Source organism: Balaenoptera physalus (genome assembly GCF_965194825.1).
Source record: "Balaenoptera physalus genome assembly, chromosome: X".
NCBI classification, from domain to species: Eukaryota; Metazoa; Chordata; class Mammalia; order Artiodactyla; family Balaenopteridae; genus Balaenoptera; species Balaenoptera physalus.
The window spans coordinates 121,890,078-121,912,282 of NC_138903.1; the positions used below are offsets into that span (position 1 = coordinate 121,890,078).

The 22,205-nt window shown below is 41.2% G+C and overlaps 1 long non-coding RNA gene across 1 annotated transcript; it reads right to left on the minus strand.

The window, feature by feature from the left end:
* Window positions 1-2,151: 2,151 nt before the first annotated feature.
* LOC309652045 lies at window positions 2,152-21,890 on the minus strand. Its single transcript, XR_014258538.1, has 2 exons — window positions 5,018-21,890; window positions 2,152-4,921 (listed from the first exon to the last, which is right to left on the minus strand). It is a non-coding gene; the product is annotated as an uncharacterized lncRNA (long non-coding RNA).
* Window positions 21,891-22,205: the final 315 nt, after the last annotated feature.

The window sequence follows — 22,205 nt, forward strand, 5'->3', positions numbered from 1 at the left end:
TGGGGAGGGTGGGAGGGAGGGAGATGCGGGAGGGAGGAGATATGGGAACGTGTGTATATGTGTAGCTGATTCACTTTGTTATAAAGCAGAAACTAACACACCATTGTGAAGCAATTATACTTCAATAAAGATGTTTAAAAAAAAATAAAAAAATAAAAAATAAAAAAAAAGTCCACAGATAATAAGTGCTGGAGAGCATGTGGAGAAAAGGGAACCCTCCTACGCTGTTGGTGGGAATGTAAATTGGTACAGCCACTATGGAGAACAGTATGGAGGTTCCTTAAAAAACTACAAATAGAACTACCATATGATCTAGCAGTCCCACTCCTGAGCATATATCTGGAAAAGAAGAAAACTCTAATTTGAAAAGATACATGCACCGCAATGTTCATTGCAGCACTATTTGCAATAACCAAGGCAAGGAATCAATCTATGTGTCCATCGACAGATGAATGGATAAAGAAGATGTGGTGCATATATACAATGGACTATTACTCAGCCATAAAAAAAGAATGAAATAATGCCATTTGCAGCAACATGGATGGACCTAGAGATTATCATACTGAGTGAAGTAAGTCAGACAGAGAGACAAATATCATATGATATCACTTATATGTGGAATCTAAAAAAGTGATACAAATGAACTTATTTCCAAAAGAGAAATAGACTCACAGACATAGAAAACAAACTTATGGTTACCAAAGGGGAAGGAGGAGAGGGATAAATTAGGAGCTTGGGATTAACAGATACACACTACTGTATATAAAGTAGATAAATAACAAGGATTTACTGTATAGCACAGGGAACTATATTCAATATCTTTTAATAACCTATAATGGAAAAGAATCTGAAAAAGAATGTGTATGTGTATATATATATATATATATATAACTGAATCATTTTGCTCTATGCCTGAAACTAACACAACATTGTAAATCAATTATACTTCAATAAAAAAAATTTTTTTAATGTGTTTCCCTTTGACCCAGTGACTCCATTTCTAACTCCAATTCTAAGAGGGTCTATCTGAAGGGAAGTAGACTAAAAATTATGCACAGAATTGTTTATCATGTTAACTTTTATTTCAAAAATGTTAGAAATAACAGTGGGGGAATGTTTAAATAAATGTATGGTACATGCAAACGATGCAATATTTTATATCCTTAAAAATATATTTATAAAGATTGGGAATTTTCTTTGGGTTATCATGAAAATATCAGGGGAAGAGTTTGTGAAATAATATAAATTGAGAAAATAAGAACACAGTGTTGTATTTACTGTGTTATCACATTAAAAGTATATAGAAAAAAACTGGAGGAAAAAAATGCCAAAATGTTATTATGGTTACTTCTGGGTGTGGGGATTGCAGGAAATTAAAATGTACAAAAGAAGTGTATGTGAATTATCAAAAAAAATAATAATCCACGATAATACAGGCTCTGGAGCCAGACTGCAGACAAGCCACACGGAGCTTGAGTAAATTCCCTAGCCTCTCTGTGCCTCTGTTACCTCATTTCTAAAATATGGATAATAGTAGTATTAACCTCCTGGCATTATTATGGAGATTAAATGAGTTAATACTTACCAAACATTTGTGTATCTAGTATATAGTAAAGTGTTCAATAAATGTTAGCTATTAATAGTATTATTGACATTTATACAGTTACAATGAAAGTTTATTTTTTAGTCATTTTCTACACTTCCACTCCTCAAGAATAATCACTGTTAACAGTTTGATAGGGATCCATCCAGTCCTTTTTTATGCAAACACATACACACACACACACACCAGTCATTGTTTCTGATTGTACAAATACACACACACATGCACACATATGTGTGTCACACATACACACATATGTGTGACACACATATGTATGTATATACACACAGACTTATAAATATACATACATATATATATATACACATTTATATACTTATGTATATATGTGTGTATTTATAAACACAAATATTTAAAACAGAAGTGGGATCATACAATGAATACTATTAAACAACTTGCTCTATTCTAACTCAGTGATATACCAGTATATTGTGGACATCCTTGTATGTCAGTAATGCAGATCTACTAATTTTTTGTAATGGCAGCATTAGTATTCCGGAGTTTGTGCCATATTTTATTTTACCAATTCCTTACTAATGAATATTTAGCTTCCTCTCAGATTTCTCACCATTACAAATAATGTTGCAATGATTCTGACCTTATACATACATTTTTACACTTATATGTGTATTTTTGTAGGACAGATTCCTAGAAGTGAAATGTTTGACTCAAAGTTATATGCCTTGAGAATATTGATGGATATTTCTGATTTCCCCTCCAAAAATGTTGTACTAGTTTATCAATATATAAGAATGCCCCTTTCCCCAGAGCTTCATCCACTCTGAATATTATCAGTCTTTAAAAATTTTCTTACCTATTAGGCAATATGGTACCTCATTAGGGTTATAATTTGCATTTCTCTGATCACTGTTAAGGTTGAGCATCTTTTCATATGTATATAGGTCATTTGCATTTCCTCATCTGGGAATTGCTTGCTCAAGTTCTTTTCTGTGAGTTATTTCTTTTTTATTTATACTTCTCTGTATTTAAAAAGAAAGAGATAAATATTTTGTATTCTTTATGTAACCTTGTGATCCATTCTTTATCAACCATAGTAGGAGAGGAAAGCATTTACTCAATCCAAAAGAAGGGAAAATTTAAATACATATATTTTGTTATGAGTTTCTTTGTGGGGGGAAGGGGGCCAGGAAGCAAATTTAATTGTTTAATTCTGCTTTATCTCAACTTAGTATTAAAATGGTCCTCCTTTCATTCCCTGGGCCTCCACAATTGGAAGATGCCATTTGATGAATTCAAATTCACCATGGACCTCTTACACATTTGTCTAAGTCACTGAAGTTTAAACTTCTAAAATTTAACTCAATAGCTCTCAGTTCTATAGTTTAAAAAAAAGCCGTCTTTGAGGTCGATCCAGAAGGAAGTGGAGGACTGCAGTTATTTGATATATTCAGGCCCAATCTAACAACCCATTCTAACCGTTTAGGCAGAGGCCGATGCATTTTTTTTTCTTTCAGAATTCTTTCAGAATGACCTCATAATTGAACAGTCCCTGTAGGCTCAGCGTTGAAGAAGAATGAGTTTTTGAACGGTGAGGAGGACATGTTTTTAAACAGAGGCAAACAGTGCTGATTATTTACACTGCTGCTATCAAGGGAATCTGAGCAAGAATGGCTAGAAATGCTCCTGTGATCGGAGCTGAGTTGTCCAAGGGAAAGAGACATGGGGTGGGGGGACTACCCTGTCCTTAGTTATCACCGGTAACATTGGCATAAGGACATTTCTGTAGTCAGACATAGTAAGTATTAACTTCAGTAAATCTGGTACCTCCTAGACCCTTTTCACTTACATATTGCATGAAAAGACCTCCAGATGCTTTCTGACATTTTGATTCAGTGTCTTAACTCTTAAATTCAGCTTGAGCATTGTGTGTAATCTTGGATCCATCAGCGAGCAAGTACTTACCTTGACCATAATTAGTATCAAGGGAGTGTTATTTCAGGAAATAAGTTTAGACTACTAGAATCTCACACCTTAAAGGGCATCAAATCTAATCCCACCTGAGCCTTGAATATCCCTTCCAGGTCTCCCCCTGCCCCTCCAAGTGGGGAGGTAGCCTCAGCTCACTTCAGATCTCTCCAGTGACATGGTGATGACTGTTCTATGAAATAGCCCAATCCATCTGGAAATAGTTCTGACAGATATAAAGTTCTTTTTACTGAACAGAAATTTTTCAGTAGATTCAACCCATTGATCCAATGGGAGTCCAGTGGTGCCTTCCAGAACACATTTAATCTCTCTTATGCACCACAGGCCTGTAAGTATTTGAAGACGGCCTGTTCCTTTTCTGAAGCTCCACCCCACTCCCCCTCCCCTACCATTCAGTCTGAATGTTCCCAGCTTTTGTGACTTTTCTCATAAGGAGCCCCTGGCTTCTTCTCTAGCCTAATCTCTTGCTCCTCACCTGTGCCACATGGCGTCCTTCTGTTCCACAAACATGTACAGCATATTCTTGTCTCAATGACTTTACACTTTTTCTTCCTGCTACCAGAAATGCTCTTCCCTCAGATAGCAGCAAGGTTTGTTTACTTACTTCATTTTGCTTAAATATCAGCTCCTCAGGGAGGCCTTCCCTGACCATCATCTCGAAAAGAACCCCCCTTCCCATCTCCATCATGATCTTTTTACCCTGAAAGATGATTAGCTGTTTATAAGTCTGTCTATCTCTCCAGATAAATGTAAGCATCATGAGGGCAGGGACTGGGCATGTTTTATCTAGCACTTAGTATATAGTTGTTGATTGACTCAATAGGATATGGTTTTTATTCCTCTCAGCATCCTGCTCACTCTCTGCAGTTTGTCAATGTCTCCATCAAAGTGCAGTAGACAGAACTGACAGTAGAAATCTAGCTATGAGCCGACCAAGGCAGAATAAAGCAGAGCCACCACATTATTCAATCAGTGAGTATATACCATGCAGCAGGCACCACGCTAGATCATGGATACGTGACAGTGAACAAGCTCAACAGGGTCCCTGCCTCCGGAGAACTCACTGTCTAGTATCTTAAAGATGTCCTTCTAGTATGATGAAGTCTTAAGGTCACATTTGCTCTTTTGGTGGCCATATCACACTGGAGAATTTATAGTCAACTAAAACTTGAAGCTCCTTATCATGAGTGCTTTTTGTGCTCAAATGCAAAATCATGTACTCTATTAAATGTCATTGGTCTAAATTCTGTCCCTCATTTTTCTAAGTCACACTGTTTTGGGATCCCATTTCAGTCAACCAAGATGTTTACTAGTCTTTCCAGCTTTGTGTCATATCCAAGTCTAATAAGTGGCCTTCTTTTGATGCAAGTCATCAATAAAATCATTGACCAAGACAGACCTCAATGGCACACCACCAGCAGATTACTTCCAGCTCAATACCCAAGTGACAGTACCTCCAAATGCCTTGATGCTGTCCAGATTTTCTGCCTACTATGTTTCCAGGTTTACCAATCTGGAAACCCTGCCAAAGAAGGAGTTAAGGTTAGTCAGATATGCCTTGTCCCTAGTGAACCTATTTTGGTCCCAATGATCATTTATGACCCTGGCAACCACTACAGATTCTATTAGGTGCACCTAAACCATCCATTTAATGTTCCATTTTTATAGCTTTATCCGATATCAACATCATGCTCATAAATTTGTAATGTCCAGAATCATCTAACCTTTTGCCACTTTTGAAAATCTAAATAAGTATCTATTTCCTTGATTTCAGGTCCTCTCCTATTTTCTCTGATTCCTCAAACTCTGGCATGACAGCATGATAGCATTCTGTGTGTGCGTGTGTGTGTGTGTTTTCTTTTTTATCTAAGCTCTCTCCTTTGGGGACACAGTCACCTGAGTAAGGACTTTCAAACTCATTTATATATCTCCTATGTGTTCTCTTACACTCTCATCTCAATTTTGGTCTTCTGCTGACTCTCACTAAAGTTCTTTTCTAACCTTTTCAGTCTGAAGCTCATTGCCTTTTTCAGAGAAGACAACAGATTTGGAGTTCTGCCATTCTTGAATTCCATCAACATTACTCCTTCAGTCCCAAGCAGCATACCTCTCCCCTGACTTTGTTCTTGCTCAGAACATAATGAAGCCCCATGCTGTTCCTTAAAGATGCTAAGCATATCCTCAAATCAGGGCCTTTGCATTTCCTGAACCCTCAGCCAGGAATGCTCTTTACCCAGATATTTGCAGGACTTGCCCCTCACTTCATTTAGATCTCTTGCCAATTGTCTTCTCATCAGAGAAGCCATCCCTATACTGTGGGTGAAACAGCACACACATATACCTATAACCACCCCTGTTATCACTCCCTGCCCCTTACCCTGCTCTATTTTTCTTCTTAGCAATTATCACCATCTGATATATTTCTTTGGTTACCGTTTGTCTAGTCCCACTAGAAAATAAGTTGCACAAGGACAAGAATTTTTGTTTTTGTTTATTGCTACAACAGTGCTTGTCACATAGTAGATGCTCAATAAATGTGTTAAAAATCAATGATGCCTACATACTTTTCTTAGCACATTGTCCCATGAGACCTACATATAATTTTTCCACCCTGAAGATGACTCTGAAGGTCCTAACAATAAATAATATTGCCATGAGAATAATGATTGGAAAGTGACTGGAAAATAAAACTTAGATCCTGGAATTTTTATGACTTGACCCGTGTGATATGCAAAGCCAGCCTGAAGGTCTAATGGAGGACAACACATGTGAGATCACAGTACTCACTGGAATTTAGTGGGACCAGCCTAAAGCCTGGAGGCAGAAGGGGCTGCTCTATCACAAAGGAGCGTATCTGCTAGGAGAGGGGGTGAAGTCATATTGTATACTAAATTGACATTCACTTAGATATATAGGTGTTGATATGGAAAGAAATCTATGACATTATGTAAAGTGAACGAGGCAAGAAATGCAACAGCATGTACGTTATGGTTCTACTTATATGCTGTTGGAGGAGGTGGGGAGAGATGTCTAGGGTGTAGAGGGATATATTAAAATATTAATATTGGTATCTCTGAATGGTGTCATTTTATTTTAGATTTTTTGAGAGGTCTTTTTTTGTGTCTGGTTTTTTAAAATTTATTTTATTGAAGTATAGTTGATTTACAATGTTGTGTTAATTTCTGCTGTACAGCAAAGTGAATCAGTTTTTTATATATATATATTCTTTTTCATATTCTTTTCCATTATGGTTTATCACAGGATATTGAATATAGTTCCCTGTGCTATACAGTAGGACCTTGTTATTATCCATTCTATATATAATAGTTTGCATCTGCTAACCCCAAACTCCCAATCCATCCCTCCCCCACTCCTCCTCTCCCTTGGCAACCACAAGTTCTCTATATTTGTAAGTTCCTTTCTGTTTCATAGATATGTTCATTGTTGTCATATTTTAGATTCCACATATAAGTGATATCATATGGTATTTGTCTTTCTCTTTCTGGCTTAGTTCACTTAGTATGATAATCTCTAGGTCCATCCATGTTGCTGCAAATGGTGTTATTGCATTCTTTTTTATGGCTGAGTAGTATTTCATTGTGTGTGTGTGTGTGTGTGTGTGTGTGTGTGTGTGTGTGTGTGTGTATACCACATCTTCTTTATCCATTTATCTGTTGATGGACATTTAGGTTTGTTTCCATGTCTTGGGTATTGTAATTAGTGCTGCTATGAACTGTTTCTGAATGGTTTGATTTTCCTTTAAAACAATGGGTGTGGATCATTTCCGCAAAATAACAGAGTTCTCTTTGAAAGGCTCCACAGGGGTCTGGCGAAAGCGGTTGCCTCCGGACAGTAGCTGGAGAACCGGTAAAGAAGGAGGGCTAGTCAGTTTTCACTCAATTTGTGTTTAGACTAGTTGATTTTTATACCATGTGCATGTTATTATTTTTTTAAGAATGCATGGGCTTGCAAATCTTTGAATCTGATAGTAGATATTATAGGTATTCTATGGGGGATGTTATAGCCCACCTGACCAGGGAGCAGCTGAAAAGTTAGTAAAATTGTGCTGACAGTTTCCTAGAGAAAACAACTAGAGGAACTGTGGCTTTATGCCTAATTCTGACCAACAGGGGGAATCATTTGGGAGGTAGAAGTGATAAAAACCTAAAGAGATGGAGTGAGCACAAAACCACTGTCTTTGACCTCCAGAAGGGGGATGGCTGAGGCAAGTCTGACGTCCCAGTCCATAGCATGAGACTCTGCGAGAGAAGACAATTCAGGAAGGCTGGGAAGCTCTCTGAAATGCCACTCTGACTGCAACTACAAATGATCTGCATAGAGGAAAATGTGGGAAGGTTCTTAAGGAAGCCAGAAAATTTGTAGAGGGAAATCCCAGAGAAACTTGTTCCAAGTGTGGGGAGAGTGGTGGGATATGAACTCAGAAAGGCAGAGGGGAGCCCGATCATATAGGGCCTCACAAGCTCTAGCAAAAACTTCGAATTTTATTCTGAGATGGATCGTTATTGAGAGGTTTTGAGCAGCGGAGTGGCATGAACTGACTTTTGACTTATCAGGACCACTCTGGCTCCCATGTTGAATAGACAATATGGGGACAAGGATGTCAGCAAGGGGGACATTTTAGGAGGTTACTCCAGTAATAGAGGTAAGAGATGTTAGTGGCTTAGACTGAAGGGTCAGTGATGGGCCTGCGGAGACACGGTTATATTCTGGATGTATGTTGAAGGAAGAGTTGATAAGATTTCTGATGGGGTAGACAAAAGATGCTAGAAAAAAGAGAAAAGTCAAGGGTAACTCGAAGATGTTTGGTCTGAGCAAGTAGATGAATGGCGATCCCATTTATGGAGATGGGAACAGTTGAGGGAGGATCATGTCTTGGAGGGTGGGGTTCGTCATTAAGTTGTGGACACACTGGGCTGAAGATAGCTATTCGATATTCAAGTGGAGTTGTCCGGTTGGAGGTATATACGTGAGTGTGGAATTTAGGGAATGGTCGTGGTTAGAGATTAGGTTTTGGAGTCCTCAACATATTGATGGCATTTAAATCCAGGGCACTGGAAGAACAAGTGAATATGGCTGTTAGTTAGGCTTTTCTTCCACCACCACCCCCCTTCCCTGTCCCCTGCCTCCCTCCCGTCTGCTTCCCCTTGTGCCTGGACCACAGGCCTAACTCATCGCTTGGATGTATCTCATGCACCTTTTCAATCTGCTCTGCTCGGAGACCTCTGGCCTAGAGAACCCAGTGTCTCTACTCCTTTGACCTTCATATGACAAAAACAAAAAGGGTGTAGTAGGCATGGAGAGCAGGTATTGAATACAGGCAGAACAAGCAGCCACTTCCAAGGGATGAATTCTGGGGTCCTGAGAAAATCTCTTACCCACGACACACAGTAGCTCCCTGAGCTGCTGGCAGAATCCCCCAATCATTCCTTTAGTTCAGCTGGGAGTGGGGAACTCGTTGTTGTTGCTGGGGACTCATGATCTCTAGAGGGAAAACTTTGCAGGCCACGTCACAGAAAAGCACCTTAGAGCCACTAAACTGTTCAACTAATCCACTTTTTAAATTGAGGGAACTTCAATGAATAACCACAGAAGATATTAAAATTATGCTTCATTAGCTTCTAATAGCTAGTTTTAGAGGGGAAAGAGGCAAGAGAGTGAGAGAAGCAACTCCTTCCCACACAAACACTGTGCCAGGCCCTGTACACGCATTAGCTCAATAATGAACCCTCCCACAATTCTAGGAGGCAGCAATCATTGGACCCAGTTTACAGATGAAGAATGTGAGGCGCAAAGGGTTTGTCACTTGCTCAGATTCCTATCTCTAGTTAGCAAGTGGTATAGCCAGTTAATCCCACCTGGAGCCCACCGAGACTCTCAAACCCTCGTGACTCTGCATCTGTCTGCTGCCCTACAAGGTCGAGGGGAGAGTGTTAATCAGAGGCCACATCCTGGGGCTCTGGGATTCACAGTATTTATTACCTGTTACCCACCTCTTTGAAATGTTGATTAGCCGTTGTTCCCAGCTTGTCGAATGCTTTCATCCTTAAACCTTAAAAGGTTTTTGTTTTTGTTTTTTCTAAATAGGGCAACCACCGTTTCACACCAAGCTGCAAACTATTTTCTGCCCTTAGGCCAAATAAGCAGAGTTACCCTAGGTTTAGGTAAGGCACAGCCATGGGCCCTATCAGACCCTCATGCTCCCAATGGTAAAGGTTTGGATTCCTGTTAAAATGCAGCTGCCCCTAACACCGATGCTGTCAGATCTTCGCAAGCCTAGGGTATGTGAGTTTCTGACCTTTGCAAGGAGAGGTATATAGGGAGTAAAGTCATATTTGTACCAGAGACCACAGGAACCTTGGAAGCAGGCTGGCCCAACCAGGAGCGCATGCTCCTTCACGTGTGCACGCCTCCCCTACCAGGTGGGTCTAAGGCAGTTTACACAGAGGAGGTGACTTCAATTTAGCAACAGGGGACCAGTGCCGCATCTTACAGATTGTGTGCCTGTTTGGCTGGTGGTTGGGCATCAGGGAGTCGGGAGCAGGATCTCTGTCCTGATGGGTCAAGCGGAACTGCTCCTTCTGGGGTTTGTTGGGCAGGAAGTTGCTTTCTACCTTCCTCACCTGGGACCAAGAACTGTATTCAAGGGGAACTTGGGCTTCCAAGACAGTCCAGGGGCCCCATCTAGATGCAAGGAGAATCGTCTAAAGTCTTGATGGCATTCTTTACTTTTGAAGTTGTCAGAATAAAACAGTGTGTCATATTTATTCCTTCCTCTGCCAAGACAGCTCGCCTGGTATTCTCAGTTGAAAGTGATTTCCCCTCCCCGTACTCCTGTAGCCCTTTGCTTGTACTTGATGCCAGTGTTTCCCAGCATCATCCTTATTAGCATTATTTATGAGCACGTCTGCCTCCTCTTCCAGATCATGAGCTCCTGGAGGGCAGAAACTGCAGTTTATTCATCTCTATCCCCCAGGGACTGCGTGCAGGGCCCCGCACATCGTAAGCACTCAATAACTGCTGGTTGAATTGAATTATTACTCTCCGCCGCTGTTGTTGTGATTGGCATTCATTCATTTAGTCCACTTGCCCCTTAAGAATCTCCTGCCAAGACTCAAAAGTAGAGACGCACAAGTACAAAGAGACACATTTGTAACAGTTGATGGTTCCGGGTTGTTTTATTTTAAATCGGCCCAAATGAAAAGCAATGTTTTCTTAGGTCTTGCCAGCCAGACAGAAAAGGTTATCAGCAGATTAAGAGGAGTGTTCTCAAACAGCATCGAGTGTCTTTCAGTGTGCCCAATGGGTGGAGAGCTTTGTGTGGCCCCGAAAGCTGGCTGGAAGGCTATTGGATTCATTCTGACGTGTGTCATATTTTCGAGAGAGGTGTTGAAAGCAGAGTCAAACAAACGGCCAGTCAAAGTGCCGCTCAGTGCGCTGGAACGGGCCTTACATGAGAGCGTGAGTGAGCGCCTCTCTGAACAAGGCTGCCCCCAGGTCTTCCCCGGGAGCTACTTGAAAAGCTGAGAAGTGTATGGGAGTTCTCATCACTTAAGGACATTCCCTCCATTCCACACGGGGCAGCGGGCCTCCCGGACACTTTGTACCGACTACATTCTAGCTGTCAGGTTGACTTTATCTTCAACCCGTTGATGGTACCAGTTGAAAACAGCCCACCTTTATAGACTGACACATTTAGGAACTCCGTGGCATGTAAAGTACAGATTCCTCCTGCTGTGATGAGAGAATTGGACACGAAGAGAGAAGATCTAGTATCTGCAGCGCCAGAGGCAAAGGCTCAGGCAGGCAGGCAGGCAGGCAGGCAGGCAGGCAAGAGTGAATATTTACAGCGCACCCATTATGTACCTGGTCCTGGGCTACAGGTAACGCAACAGATGCGGTGCCAGCCCTTGTGGCGTTTATAGCTCAGTGGAGGGGGAGGGGGACTCAGTGGAAGTGGAGAAGGGGTGGGGGAGGGGCAGGACAGGCATTAAAGAAGTAATTACATATGTCATGAACTAAGTACACATTAAATAAGAGCACTGATGGAGAGGCTAGGAGAGCATGTAAAGGAAAGTCAGACCCAGCCTGAAAGGGCAGGGCAGGATTTTCTGAGGGAATACGTTTGAAACAGAGATCCGAAGGATGAGTAGGAATTAACCAAGTGAGGTACATGTGTCCACGCTGGAGGGGCTAGTGTTTAGGGGAAGGGGACAGCATTTTCCATAGCACTGCAGTGCACTAGATGTGACGCATCTGAGGGTCCGACAGAAGGCCAGTATGCTTGCGGCCTGGAGGATGGCAGCGCGTCGGCAGTGGCAGGAGGTGAGTTTGGAGAAGCGAGCAGCGGCTGGGTTGTGCGGGGCCTCACATCTGGTCCTTTTTCAATCGGCGGTGTTGGGGGAGGAGGAACTAAGAAATAGCTTTCAAAGACTATTCAGCAATGAAAAGAAATGGACTACTAATATATATGCTACAACCTTAAAATATTATACTAAGAGAAGAAAAGCAGTCAGAAAAGACCACATGTTTTATGATTCCTTTCACATGGAATGTTTAGAAACAGCAAATCCATAGACAAAGAAAAGCAGATTAGTGATTGCCTGGGAGTGGGAATAGGGAATGACAAAAAATGGGCATAAGAGATATTTTGGGGTGATAGAAGGTTCTCGAATTGTGGTGATGATTGTACAACTCTGTCAATGTATTAAAGATCATTGAAGTATACACTTAAAAATAAATTAATTGAAAGTTTAAAAATAAAAAAAGAAATAAGCCTTCCGCTCTCCCATGGGGGAATACGAAACACATTACAGAGAAGAACCTTTTCTCCCACTCAGCCTAACCCTTCCCCCACGCCCCCCTCCAGGGCTCTGCCGCTCTCAGACCCCACTCGTAGTCTCTATGGGCAAAAGCGGATACCTATTCATTTACTTGGTGCCCTTAGCTCCATGTGGACAGTGGGCACAGCAGATCACATCTGCAGAGCTGTGAATTGGGCACACAGTGGGGTGGTTAGTTATGCAAGGGATGGCTGTCATCTTTGTAGATAGGAGAACAGAAGTGTCCATGACCAGCCATTGGAAGAGAGTTATTAGAGCCCAATGAACATCTCTGCTTTCCAGAAGCCACACTCTTGCGTTGGTGCCTGGCCAGAGAGCCAAGGGAAGCTGGGCCATGATAAGAATTAGGAGCTAACTGCTCATCCAGATGTTACGGGGCAGTGCCATCATTTACAAGCCTCCGTTGTCCCTCGGCCACTTCCGAGGACAGCCTCCATCTGTTAAGTCTCAGCAGCTTTCATGGTAATAGTCACCTAATTGAGGAATTGAGAGTGAAATCAGGGGGAAATCTGTGGCTCATTCACTAGAATAGTGCCTTTCCTGTACCTCGGATGAGAGACAAAAGATCATAACTGATTTCCTACTCTTCCCAAGGGAACAGTTTATAATAGTTTAAAGCAATCAGGCAACAGAATGAATTGGCTTTCTGACCCAACAGTCCTTGGGGAGAGTACTGTGAAAGGCCACTAAGTTGTTATATTTGTATAATTAAATCTAACATTTTGATCAGTCTGATGAGGACAGCGTTGTCTGTTGCCTTTGACATCTGTAGAGCAACTCTCTTCTCCGGCTGTGCTGACTCGCCAGCCGGTGTTCATGACTAAGGCCAGGGTTTGCCCATATCTTGCTTTCTCGCCAACATAATTTTCTATGGAAATCATGGAAAGACAAGAATGGGATTGAAGGAAGTGATAAGAATGAATGCCAAGGGGAATAACTTCAAATGAATGAGTTTCTGAATCGTGGGCACTCGATGTCACCAACCTGCTACTTGGGGAGGGACTTCCCTTATGCCTTTTGATGGAATCCATATTGACTTGACGAAACAGACCCTCTGCTCCCCTAATTTCTCTTTGCTAAAGTTAGCAGTGAACGCCACAAAAATGGGTACAGTTGGACAAGACCACCATCTGTTGCTGGTGAAAGCTTGCACAGAGTCTCCGGTCTGTCACTGAGGTGCTGTGTGTGGACCTTTGGTTTGACTGACTTGACTTCTAGGTGCTGTGCGCCCTCTCCTTCCACCCCTGTCCACCCCTACGCTCCATTCCGTTAAGAGCAGAACTACACCTTTTGTATTTACCGGCTCCTCCTCCTTCTTGTCTTCCTTCGGACCATCAGGAGGATGCCAAGGGAAGAGAGATTCCTTATCATTACCTGCATAGAATACCAAAAATTGAGTCAGAACTTGGTAGAAGATAAATCACTTCCTGGTAGGATGACCCTGGGGAAGTTGCTTGATCCCTGTAAACCTTCCTTTCTTCATTTGTAAAATTAAAATAATAGAACCAACCTCACAGGATTGTCATGAGACTAAAAGTAGTTTGAAACCTGTAAAGTACTTAAAACACTGCCTATATCACAGTAATTGTTCATTCTTTATTCAAGCAGCCACTGAATTAAATACCTAGTATGTATAGGTGGTGCTTCAGGGTGTACGGTATATTACATGAGGTTTATATGAGTGTATGAAAGGCAACATGATATCGTGGAAAGAACATGAACTTGTAATCAGAAATCTGGGTTCCAATCACCACTCTGCCTTTTATGTGCTGTGTGACCTCAGGTAGGTTACATGAACTCTCTGATCCTGTTTCTTCATCTGCAGCATGTAAATGATGACACCTTATATGGTCCTGCTGGTAATTAAGTGAGATAATGCACATGAGAGCCTCTCACATCTCCTGGGGGCATGCCTGTAGACTAATACGTAAGGAATGAATAAATGGGAGACTCATTTTTCCTTCTTCATTAGGCATAAGCCCTGAACCTCAATCCACCTTCAATCTAGTTTAGGAAGTGACTCTAACATTCTAGATATTTTGAAGATTGCTGAGCTATTCAATAATATTCTGTGTTAATGCCTTATTATTAAGATGTCATATTTTAGAGATCTCAAAAAGTCTTACATTGAATCCAGAATAACAGATTGTAAATTTTGGAAAAAGTTCATCCAATTCTGCCCCTCAGACGATGTGTGTCCTTGGGCAAGTCATTTCACCTCTTTCTCCATCTGTAAGATGGAAATAATTCTAGAATTTACCTCATTGGGTGGCTGGGAGGATTCAGTGAAATAAAGTAGGGAATGTGCTTCACCCATTGTCTTTTACATATAGGTGCTCGATAAATGACAACTAGTATTAATATTCAGAAAAGAAAATCAGAATGAAATATTAAGTGCTTGTCTTTTCTAGCTGTTTGGCTGTCATTGTCTAATATTAGATCCCCTTATGTTAGGAAGGAAAATTCGACTATTTTGAAGCATATTACTAATCTTTGGGACCTGACACTGGAAAAAAACATCCAAGTCCTCCTATCAAATGCACTGTCATATCCAAGGCAACGACAGATTCAAAGCTCCTGTGCTTGCAATCATGATGTCCTTGTATCGAACTCACAAAGTTCCCTGCTGCCCAGTTTACAGATGGAGACACTGAGGCACAAGAATGCTACTGAGAAGAAATGGCAGGCAAGGATTTGACACTATCAGTTCCTGTCCCCTCTAATTCTGCCTTTTTGTATCCAGTAAACCAAGGTAGTAAGTGAATTCTTATCACTTAATTTGCAAAAATTCCATGACAAGTATTTTCCGTCCCTGCAGTGTGTCTGAAATAGTGACATCATTTAAATGTTTTTCATTTTTGTATTTATCTTCTCTCTACTCATACTTTGTCGGAGGCTTTGTGGAGCAGCCTGGTTTCTCCCCTTGATGAGGGGTGTGGATAATGAGACTCTTGAAGGTTCCTTCCAGCTCTGACATTATGCATTTGTACGGATGTCTCTGGGACTTTCAAGAATGCATGCAATGGGGTTTCCTTAGTAAAGATCCTTGTGAAAGAAGGTTATGTCCACCTTTCCTTGAATGATCCCACCAGATACTTTGGGAAATCACCAGGAATAATTAACGCATTCTGGATGACGCGTGCTTAGCTAATTGGGCTGAAACACGGCGTTGGTTAGCACGTTGGCTGAGTGCCAGGTAGCAGGTGTCTGCATAGAGTCAGCACTGATTCTTTTTCAAAGAAGGGAAGGAGGCCTATGCATGTTTTGTTTTTGAGAAACTTTGCCTAGGTTTTGCCCTACTCCCACCCTCATTTGAAAATGCTGAGGGCAAAATAAAACCAAGTTTATTAGCACTAAAATAAAGATTCTTTCTTTTTAATGTAGTTTTCTTTTCACCATTTTCAGTCTGTTTTTAAGAGGTCAGTGCATGTTTCTATGTGTCTTTATTTACCTCTTAGTTTGATCAGAGGCATGCAACCAGGATCATTTTATAGGGTTTTGCTTTGAGGCCAATTGAACTGGGGCTTTTTGCATGGAGATTACTTTTCTCAGTATATTCCTAATTGTTTAATATTTTGCATTTCCAAATCAGTATATCATTTTCATCTTTGGATTAACTTGTAGTTTAGCTCTTCAAACAATAAATTTATATTATTTTCATTTTCCTCCATCCAAGTATTATAAAATTTCTATTCATCAGAAGCCCTCCAAGAAAAGGTTAAGGATGTTCAGTGATGGGTACATGGATATTTAAGCAGGATTTCTGGATCTTGTAAGTGGGGAACAACATTCTCTACATACCACTGATAAACAAGCATCTCTGAATGTGCATCTGAATCCTGGTCCCCCGGGGTCATTTGGATAAACACATACTTGAGTCTAAGGAGGGAGGGCTTTCCTCAGCCTGAACGAGTTGGGCTAGAGAAACTTTCCCATGAGTTTCCGGCATCTTGCTGCAAATAACAGAAGCTCACGTCAGCTAGCATTATAAGGATTCTTTGGAGCCTCACAGAACTCTGGGACAGGAAGTGGAAAGCCACCAGGAAACCAGACCATCATTCTTTTGCTGTTGTCTTGCCTCAGCGTTTCCCGGCACATCTACTTCCATCTCTACTTGCGGTAGGGCTTTTTAGTCGTTCTCCCCTGGTCTATCTAAAACGTCTCTCAGTGTTCAGAAGTCCCCAGGCTATTGTGTAAAAAAGAAATGATGTAATTTTAGAAAGGCTATTGGTGGCATTGATTACTTTTTAAAAAAGAAAACAAAGAGGGGAGCTCAGATAATCCCTGACCACACTTCTAGCTCTGACTTCTTAGGATCCTGCATATACATATGTGCACATCTCTTAGGAGGTAGTCTATCTATCAGGCACCATGTTTCCTCAAGCGTACAATTTTATCAGTTAGACTTCTTGAATCACACTGGGTATTAGGCAGTAGTTGCAAATATACCAATCCTCTATTAGCAGGATGAAAAGTTTGTGGCCCTTGGGAAGCCCTGTGGCCCTCTCTCACCCAGCACCTTGGCAGACAGCTCTTTTGCCTGCTGCTCTCGAGTTGGCCTCAAATCCTTCTCAGAATTGATAAATGAATAAACCAAATGTGGTACACCCACACAATGGAATATCATTCAGCTGTAAAGAGGAATGAAGTACTGACACATCCTACAACATGCACGAACCTTGAGAACATTACACAGAGTGAAAGAAGCCAGGCACAGAAGACCACATAGTGTATGGGTCCATCTATGTGAAATGTTCAGAATAGGCAAATCCAGAGACAGAAAGGGCACTGGTGGTTGCCAGGGGCTGGGAGGAGAGGAGAATGGGGAGTGACTGCTTAATGGGTAAGAGTTTTTTTGGGGGGGTGGTAAAAGTGTCCTAAAATTAGATTGTGGTGATAGATGCATAACTCTGTGAATATACTAAAGCTATCCAATTGTACACTTTAAAAGGGTGAATTTTATGGTATATGAATTATATCTCAATTTTAAAAAATCCTCCCGAGCACAGCACTCCAGGAAACCACCACTAGTGGAGTTAGCTTGTGTCATAAAATGTGAAGTTTTGCCATTTAGCGTTTTAATTCCACTTGTGCTTGGGCTGAGATCTTCTCCAGCTACACACTATGCACTTACAGACCTCTGGGTCTTTGCTTCTACAGAATGTTATCGCCATTTCTTCTCCCCACATCCAGTACAGATGCCTCTAATACAAATGGAGCATCCTCTGTGAAGCCTTCCCTGGCTCCTTCCACCTCCACACTCACCCCAGAATAATTAAATTCTCCCTTCCCGATATCCAACAGCACTTTGCACATCCCTCTTGCCCAGTCCATGTCACACTGTACTGTGATTGATTGCCTCCTTATTGCTCAGGATTTCCCTCTTGGCTGTCTTCCTCATCTTTTTAAAATTAATTTTTATTAGAGTATAGTTGATTTACAATGTTGTGTTAGTTTCAGGTGCACAGCAAAGTGAATCAGTTATACATATACATATATCCACTCTTTTTTAGATTCTTTTCCCATATCGTTCATTGCAGAGTATTGTGCTATACAGTCGGTCCTTATTAGTTGTCTATTTTATATATAGTAGTGTGTATATGTCAATCCCAATCTCCCAATTTATCCCTCCCCCCCTTTCCCCCTTGGTAACCATAAGTTTATTTTCTACATCTGTGACTCTATTTCTGTTTGGTAAATAGATTCATTTGTACCATTGTTTTTAGATTCCACATCTTCATCTTTGTACTTGCAGCCTCTCCACAGGGCCTAGTCCAGAGTAGTCTTCCTCAGAAAATGGATAAAATATTGTCTCAACCCTCAGGATTGCTACAGATTGTTAGGAGGAGACAGATACTCAACTACAATAGCATGTACCCCAAATTAGACACTTAGATATGTGGAGAGGAAAATGACTGATTTTGCCTGTGGCAATCAAGGAAGAGGCATTACAGAGGAGGTGGCATCTGAGCCGAGCCTGAACATATGAATAAGAATTCTCCAGATGGAAGAGCCATGTGTGGTGCCAGGAAGTAGGGAGATGACTGCTAACATTCCAGGTAGAAGAAATAACATAAGCCAGGACAAACAAGTCACAGTGCATGGCATATCCTAGAACTCCAGGCTGGTTATGGCTGGCAACTGGAGAGGGAGGTCAGGGTCATAACACGACAAGCTTTTAGTACCATATGGAGAAGTTTAGACCTCTTTCTGTGGGCAGTGGGAAGTCATCAGAGGTTTTTTTCAGGAGTGGCATAATCACATGTAAATCTTAGCATGAATAAGAGAGGATCTAGTGTTGGTCACTATTTCAACAGTCCAGGCAAAAGATAATGAAAATTAAAATTAGGGCAGCCTGCTGTGATGTAAACTGCCTATTGTGAGTGGCCTCAGCCCTACAACCACAAGGAACTAAATTCTGCCAACATCTCTGAAGCTTCAAAGAGGACCCCAAGTTCCAGATGAGAATGCAACTGCCAACACTTTGATTGTAGCCTTGTGAGACTCTGACCAGAAAACCCAGCCACTCCATGCCAGACTTCTAACCTACAGTTCTGTAAAACTAATAAATGTGTATTGTTTTAAGCCACTAGGTTATGGTTACAGTAATTTGTTACATAGCAGTAGAAAATTAATATGGGACCATTTGCCATACATGATTAAATTTACTGTTTACCATCTATGATAAAATATTTCAGCAAATTAGGAATGGAAAAGTTCTAAATTTGATAAAGGACTTCAACCCTCAAATATACAGTGAATATAATTTTTACTGGTGAAATATTGATCATTACCTCCTTAACAATGAGAAAAAAAAGCAAGGATATCTGTTATCATCACTTCCAGTTGATATTGTACTTGAAGTTCTAACTAGTGCAATAAGGCAAGAAAAGAAACAAAGACGTACAAATTGGAAATGAAGCAGTAAAACTGTCTTTATTTGAGATGGCATGATTATGAGTGTAGAAAATAGCCATACAAATGAATAAATAAATTTAATAAGGTCACAGGATGCAAGGTCAATATACAAAGATTTATTGTATTTCTATATACTAGCAACAATTTGAAGATGAAGTTTTTAAAAAGTGATACCATTCACCATAGCACCAAAAACATAAAATACTTAAGAATAAATTTACAAAGGAAGTCCAAATGAAAACTATATAATATCACTGGGAAAAAATTTTAAATCTAAATAAATAGATATAACATGTTTGTACACTGGAACACTCACTATTGTTAAGATATCATTTATCCACAGGGTGATCTATAGATTCAGTTCAATCCTACTTAAAATCACTACAGGTTTTTCTTTCTAGAAATTGACAAGCTGATTCTAAAATTTATTATTAATGCAAAAGGATCTAGAATAGCCAAGGACAACCTTCAAAAAGGAAGAACTATGTTGGGAGACTTACACTACCCGATTTCAAGACTTACTACAAAGTAGTAAAGTAGTCAAGGCAGTGAGGGAATAAGGGACTGACCTAAGGATAAACTAACAACTAATGGAAGAAAATAGAGTCCAGAAATAGACCCATACACATGTGGTCAATTGAGGACTCCACTGCAATTCAATGGGGACAGAAAAATCTTTTAGACAAATGGTGCTGGAGAAGCTCGATAAATGTACAAAAAAAATGAACCTTGTCTCCTACTTTGCAGTATATGCAAAAATTAATTACATAGATCGTAGGCTAAAGCTTATAAGCTAAGACTATAGGATTCTGGAAGAAAACATAAGACAGTATCTTTCTGACCTTGGGGTAGACAAGGATTTCTAGGAGAGGACACAGAAAGAACTAAAAATATTGATAAATTGGACTTCATTAAAAAATGTCTTGTTCTTTTAAAGACATGGTAAACAAAATGAAAAGGCAAACCATAGAATGGAAAAAATATTCACAGTATATATATCTGACAAAGGACTTTTATCAAGAATGTATAAACATTTTCTACAAATAAGTAATAAAGGTAAAACAACCCCATTAAAAATGTAGAATGGGTTGGTAGCAGTGGAGGTGGAGGGAAGTAGTCATATTCTGGGAATTTTTTTTTTAATTTATTTATTTATTTTTGGCTGTGTTGGGTCTTCGTTTCTGTGCGAGGGCTTTCTCTAGTTGCGGCAAGCGGGGGCCCCTCTTCATCGCGGCGCGCGGGCCTCTCACTATCGCGGCCTCTCTTGTTGCGGAGCACGGGCTCCAGACGCGCAGGCTCAGTAGTTGTGGCTCACGGGCCTAGTTGCTCCGCGGCATGTGGGATCTTCCCAGACCAGGGCTCGAACCCGTGTCCCCTGCATTAGCAGGCAGATTCTCAACCACTGCGCCACCAGGGAAGCCCTCTGGGAATATTTTGAAGATAGAACCCAGAGGATTTGCTGATGGAATAAATGGGGATGTGTTAGGAAGTAAAGAGTCAAGGGGGACTCCAAGGATTTGTTGGCCTAAATAACTAGAAGGATGAAGTTATTGCTGAAATGAGAAAATCATAGAAAATTAGGTTGGGTGGTGGTAATGAGAGGTACAGTTTGGGACTAGTTTAGTCAGTCAGGCAGCTGGATGTGGGAGTCTGGAGGTCAAGACCTGACTAAAAGGTGGGAGTCATCTGCTTATATTGGGTATTTAGAGCCACGGGACTAAATGAATTCACCTGAAGGGCAAGTGGAGATGGAGAAGTGGGGAAGTACAAGGACAGAGCTCTGGGGCACTCCGAATACTTTGTACAGACATCCTCGAAGAGGAAAACATGAGCCCCGGAGTAAGAAGATGTGGGATCAGCTTCTGGCTCTGCTACTCGCTGACTATATAATTCTGGGCAAATCACTAGCTCACTCTGGGAACCAGTTTCCTTATGTGTCAAACATACCTTAGTAACAGTCCTGTGCAAAAGTTGGAAGAGTAGCATGAGACACTGTATTGAAAAGTGATGTGTAGTTATAAGACGCTGTATACATGTGTTTCCCCCCAGAGCGGCCCCACCTGGAAATCTCAACCTTCAGCTGGGACTGGTGAACACGGTGGTGCTTTTAAGAGATCAGCGGGATGAAATAGCAAAGTCACTCATGCTGGAGGGGTCGGGAACATTGACGCTCCATAAGGTTGAGGGGTCTGTTGGAAATGGGCAGAAACCACAGCCAAGGTGGAGAGTGAGTGAGAAAACTCCAGGTGCATTAGATGAGGTCACAGTGAAGGGCAGCCGACCAGCAGGGGGTACCTCAGCCCCTCTTCAGCACCCAGTGAAAGTGTGAGTCTGAGGCCCTTCCTAAAAGCCCCAGAAAGCTACTGCCGCATCTCACCATGTGGGATCCAGCCCTCCATGGGCTGGTCCTCACTGTGAGGAAGGGCACGCCTACAGGAGGCCTTGCCTAAGTTCCAGACACTAAGAGAACCCTGATTGGGTGGTATGAGCCCCTGCTGTCCCCATGTCACAGGCATTCCCCAATCTCTGTGAGGTCAGCTGCAATTCTTGAGAGCCAACTCCTAGACCCCGTGCATTTTCAAGTTGGAAGATCACCCAGAGATTATTGGTGCCTTTTGTGAGCTGATACACTAGATGTTCATAGCATGAAAAGGTGTGTTATGGTCGTATAGTTAGAGGACATGTCGAGTTAAACCACATTAAAGGGTTGTGTTACTTCAGAAATTCTCAGAACCTTGAATATGTCAAGGTACATGGCGACATTCTAAGAAGGGCATAGAGAATGAAGTGAGTCCCAAACGTCTCTTACCGCTGAACCGTTTTGTTACTTTTTTCTCCCAAACTAGCCACAGCTCTTA